At 58.3% G+C, this 5257-nt stretch overlaps 3 non-coding genes across 3 annotated transcripts in view; all 3 read left to right on the top strand.

The window, feature by feature from the left end:
* The first annotated feature begins 296 nt into the window (after positions 1-296).
* LOC142795657 (small subunit ribosomal RNA) lies at positions 297-2111 on the top strand. Its single transcript, XR_012893200.1, has one exon. It is a non-coding gene; the product is annotated as a small subunit ribosomal RNA (ribosomal RNA).
* Positions 2112-3830: 1719 nt separating this feature from the next.
* On the top strand, positions 3831-3983 carry LOC142795656 (5.8S ribosomal RNA). Its single transcript, XR_012893199.1, has one exon. It is a non-coding gene; the product is annotated as a 5.8S ribosomal RNA (ribosomal RNA).
* Positions 3984-5137: 1154 nt separating this feature from the next.
* Positions 5138-5257, top strand: part of LOC142795658 (large subunit ribosomal RNA) — a 3958-nt gene continuing 3838 nt past the window's right edge. Inside the window, exon 1 of the ribosomal RNA XR_012893201.1 lies at positions 5138-5257. This exon is cut by the window's right edge and continues 3838 nt beyond it. This is a non-coding gene — a ribosomal RNA (large subunit ribosomal RNA).

The following is a 5257-nucleotide window of genomic DNA, read 5'->3' on the forward strand; positions in this document are numbered from 1 at the left end:
TGGCGGCTTTGCAGTCTCGGCTCCGTTGCTAGTTCCGGCCGGTCCACCGACAGTGCAGCGGGCTTGGGCAACCCGCACGGCGCGACCGAGTCGATGCAACGAAAAAGAGCGAGCATGAACGTGCTTCTTGCCGCACGGCTCCCACTCGTCTTTCGGGAAGGTTGTGCCGTAGCGAGCTCGAACGCCGTCATCTCGGAGTGCAAAATAAGCGTGTTGGGGCGCCTGAAGGTGGCCTCCGCCGCACACAGACTGCGTCCGGCCCGCCGAAGGCGAGGACGGACGCGCAGTCGAACGATTACCTGGTTGATCCTGCCAGTAATCATATGCTTGTCTCAAAGATTAAGCCATGCATGTCTAAGTACATGCCGAAATAAGGCGAAACCGCGAATGGCTCATTAAATCAGTTATGGTTCCTTAGATCGTTTCTTCCTACTTGGATAACTGTGGCAATTCTAGAGCTAATACATGCAGTGAGCCTGGAGCCCTTTGGGTAACGGGTGCTTTTATTAGACCAAGATCGATCGGGTTTCGGCCCGTATTGTGTGGTGACTCTGGATAACTTTGTGCTGATCGCATGGCCACGAGCCGGCGACGTTTCTTTCAAGTGTCTGCCTTATCAACTTTCGATGGTAGGTTACTTGCTTACCATGGTTGTTACGGGTAACGGAGAATCAGGGTTCGATTCCGGAGAGGGAGCCTGAGAAACGGCTACCACATCCAAGGAAGGCAGCAGGCGCGCAAATTACCCACTCCCGGCACGGGGAGGTAGTGACGAAAAATAACAATACGGGACTCTTTTGAGGCCCCGTAATTGAAATGAGTACACTCTAAATCCTTTAACGAGGATCAATTGGAGGGCAAGTCTGGTGCCAGCAGCCGCGGTAATTCCAGCTCCAATAGCGTATACTAAAGCTGCTGCGGTTAAAAAGCTCGTAGTTGGATCTCAGTTCCAGACGAGTAGTGCATCTACCCGATGCGACGGCTCGGACTGAACATCATGCCGGTTCTTTCTTGGTGCACTTCATTGTGTGCCTCGAGATGGCCGGTGCTTTTACTTTGAAAAAATTAGAGTGCTCAACGCAGGCGAGTCGCCTGAATAAACTTGCATGGAATAATAGAACAAGACCTCGTTTCTGTTCTGTTGGTTTTTGGAATACGAGGTAATGATTAAGAGGGACGGACGGGGGCATTCGTATTGCGGCGCTAGAGGTGAAATTCTTGGACCGTCGCAAGACGAACTACTGCGAAAGCATTTGCCAAGAATGTTTTCATTGATCAAGAACGAAAGTCAGAGGTTCGAAGGCGATCAGATACCGCCCTAGTTCTGACCATAAACGATGCCAACCAGCGATCCGCCTGAGTTACTCAAATGACTCGGCGGGCAGCTTCCGGGAAACCAAAGTATTTGGGTTCCGGGGGAAGTATGGTTGCAAAGCTGAAACTTAAAGGAATTGACGGAAGGGCACCACCAGGAGTGGAGCCTGCGGCTTAATTTGACTCAACACGGGAAAACTTACCCGGCCCGGACACTGGGAGGATTGACAGATTGAGAGCTCTTTCTTGATTCGGTGGATGGTGGTGCATGGCCGTTCTTAGTTGGTGGAGCGATTTGTCTGGTTAATTCCGATAACGAACGAGACTCTAGCCTATTAAATAGGTGCGGGGTTCCCAGCACCTTACAACCTTCTTAGAGGGACAAGCGGCTCCTAGCCGCACGAAACAGAGCAATAACAGGTCTGTGATGCCCTTAGATGTCCGGGGCCGCACGCGCGCTACACTGAAGGAAGCAGCGTGTCTTTATCCCTGTCTGAAAAGACTGGGTAACCCGTGGAACTTCTTTCGTGATTGGGATAGGGGCTTGCAATTGTTCCCCTTGAACGAGGAATTCCCAGTAAGCGCGAGTCATAAGCTCGCGTTGATTACGTCCCTGCCCTTTGTACACACCGCCCGTCGCTACTACCGATTGAATGATTTAGTGAGGTCTTCGGACCGATGTCCGGCGCGGCCTTTCGGTTGCGCCGGTCTGTTGGAAAGATGACCAAACTTGATCATTTAGAGGAAGTAAAAGTCGTAACAAGGTTTCCGTAGGTGAACCTGCGGAAGGATCATTAACGGATTGTGAAGGGTGAGCGCCTCAGCTGCGTCTGCGCCCGACACTTTCTGCCGCTGACCCCGTTTGGACGCGGGGTCGGCTTTTCCCCACGGGGCTGCCTGAATGTGGAGCGGCACCCCGTGACAAATTGTTGCGCCCAGCGGACGCCAACACCGCGACCTTGGACGGTCGGCCAGGTGGCGGACGCGGGTACAAACGGCGCAACGCACTCATAGGTCGGCTTTCGACCCGCCACTGCACCGTGGCTCGAAGCGCTCGAAATGCGCGACCCGACCGCTGCGGGACCGCCTAGTACTGTAAACAGGAGCGGCGGAGCGCGAACGGCGAGTCGTGGTTACGTCGGTAGAAGGCGAGGCTGCGCGTTCCCGAAACGCCAGCCGAGTGCCCTCCCGACCGTTCGAGCGTGCAAGAACGAGACCCGACAATCGCGCGGCGACTGCCAAGTACGAGAGGAACGGCACAAGCGTCGGCGGTCGGTCAAGGAACTGGCGATGTGACGGGTCCGCTGTGCACCAGTGCATACCGTCCCGCCGTCCGCGGCAAGCGCCTCCGCGTCCTCGGGTGACGGAGGCTGCCGGTCGGTTCTTGCAGGCGAGGGATCTCGCTGGCACCGGTTCGCGTTGACGCGCGGCCGGTCATGGCACGGCGATGCGACGGCCGAGGTGCGCAGTACTCGATGGAGGAACCGCACGCTCCGATGACCGTCCCGCCCTCCGCGGCGTATGCGTACCGACCGTAATGGTTGCAGCAGCGCCGGCCGGCTTTTGAATTCGCCACACGAAACACGGTGCGAGATCGCGGTTAGGGGAGCGTCGACGTTGCCAGGCGTTTTGCTTGCTGCCGAGGGAAAGGCGGCACGGCCACGTCGCGCTCGTCGCGATTAGCGGGTCTGCGCGCTTTGGGAAGGTGCCGCAACGACTTGCCGAAAGAGGAAGCACGGAAGAACGAGGGACTTGGACGTCCCGACAATTGAACGCACTTGCGGCCAGGCCCTTGCTGGCTTCGTTCTTCCGCCTCGAGTAGGCTCGTACGCGGCTCCGGCGCCGAAAGTGGTCCTTGGCACCGACTTCGGTGGACGTGGGAAGTGCCGCGCAAGTACGGCGCGCCTGGCTCCACCTGTTGGCTAAAGTAGGCAGCCGGATCGGCATTTTGGTGTGCGGTGGCAAACCGTGGATGCGAAAAAAGCTTGTGCGATTTCGTGGAACAAAAAGCGGGGGTCCCCCTTTTTATGCGGAGGAGACCGACCCGCCTGCCGTGGTGAACCGCGACGCCACGGTAAAAACGGGAGAGGCTTGTCGATGGGACCGTGCATCCCGCGCTCCACGGAGGCCGGGAGGCGGCCGCCCGAGGAAATGTGTAGCCGTCGAGGCCCGCATCTGCGTGCACTCTTATCCAAATGGGTGTACCGCAGGCATTTTCTGGTTAGGCGGGCCAATGAGAGCGAGCACACAACGATACCTACGGGTCCGGCTTGGAGAACCGGCTTCGACGCCTCCCGAGTATTTATAGAGGGGTGGACCACGAAAGCACTCGCAAGTAGCGAAAGCGAAACGCCGTCCGAAACACACCGTTTGCTCGATTTGCGGCAGCCGAAAAAGGCGCGGCAGAGTTTTGGAGTCCAAGCGTGCGCTGAAAAGCGCCCTTCTTGGCCACTGTTTGGCCGAGTGCCAGAAACGTTTGGTTTTGACTGTACGGAATTGAACAAACACTTTTTCACGACTCTAAGCGGTGGATCACTCGGTTCTCGGGTCGATGAAGAACGCAGCCAGCTGCGAGACTTGGTGTGAATTGCAGGACACACTGAGCACTGATTCTTTGAACGCACATTGCGGCCTTGGGTCTTCCCTTGGCTTCGTCTGTCTGAGGGTCGGATCACATATCAAGAGAGCCTTCGGCGCACAAGGGAACGTGAGCCGTCGACTCGTTTTGACCGCGTCGGCAACACGGACAGCACGCTGAACACCTCACAGCGAGCGCCAACAGCGGCCACTCAAGGGCGAGACGGTGGCGACCGTCGTGCCAGAGCCCAACCGAAACGGGGGCGACCGACTGCATTGAGGATGTGGCACCTCGTTGAGACCGCCGCAGGACTTCGAGTCGGAAGGAAGCCTGCAGGGAAAGTGCGGTCGAGGTTGCGTACTCCTCTCTGCGACCGGGCGCGCAAGAGCTGCGAGAGCCACGGACGCGCAACTTTAACGCACGGTAAACACGAGGAGCGAAAGCCGGCCAGCAAAGCTTCTCCAGCCGTGCGCAAAGTGCGCGAGATCGCAGCCTTGCGTTGCGCTTGTTGCCCTCGAAGTAAGCAGGGTGTCCCGTAGACCGGGCGCTCGAACACGCTGCGGGGCCGTGCCTCCTCCAGGCTTTGCCGCGCGAACAGGGAACGTTCGCGCGCAAAGCGCAGGGAGGTGAGGAGGCTGCGCCCGACGTTTGCGGTTCGCTGCGTACGCGGTTGATGCGGAGAGCACGGCGCGACGACTTGCCGCGAAGCGGAAAAAGTCTCCCGCACGAGTTGGCGAAACGTTGGCGAAGCTTAAGGCGTTCTCGTCGTAGTCCGCCGTCGGTCTAAGTGCTTCGCAGTTCCCGTCCCGTTCAAAAAACTGGGCCACTCCAGTTGGGGCGGGGGCGACGCTACACGAGACGATGCCTCTCGCCAGGCTGCGTGGCTGCCCTTGCGGCGGCGGCGACTGGCCTCGGCGGTGTTTGGGCTTTCGACACGGTCGTTTATCACGCAACTGCTCGGACGACGCACGCGCGCAGCGGAATGCCGCTTGCCAGCCTTGTGAAGATGTGACCCTGTACAGGGTTGCGGGCGCACTTGGTAGGGCGTCGTACTCGGTTCGCGATGGGTTTACGAACGTGTCCCGTCACTTCCACGTCACACCGGTTGTGCGCCGCACGCGTGCAGCGGGGAAGCCGATTGCCAGCCTTGTGAAGAAGTGGCCCTGTACAGGGTTGCGGGCGCACTTGGTAGGGCGAGCGCACGCGGTCGTGCAGGAAGTTGATGGAAGCGAATGTATCCGCTGTCGACCTCAGATCAGGCGAGACAACCCGCTGAATTTAAGCATATCACTAAGCGGAGGAAAAGAAACCAACAGGGATTCCCCGAGTAGCTGCGAGCGAAACGGGACCGAGCCCAGCACCGAA

The sequence above is a fragment of the Rhipicephalus microplus genome, unplaced genomic scaffold (assembly GCF_043290135.1).
Source record: "Rhipicephalus microplus isolate Deutch F79 unplaced genomic scaffold, USDA_Rmic scaffold_792, whole genome shotgun sequence".
Taxonomy (NCBI): domain Eukaryota; kingdom Metazoa; phylum Arthropoda; class Arachnida; order Ixodida; family Ixodidae; genus Rhipicephalus; species Rhipicephalus microplus.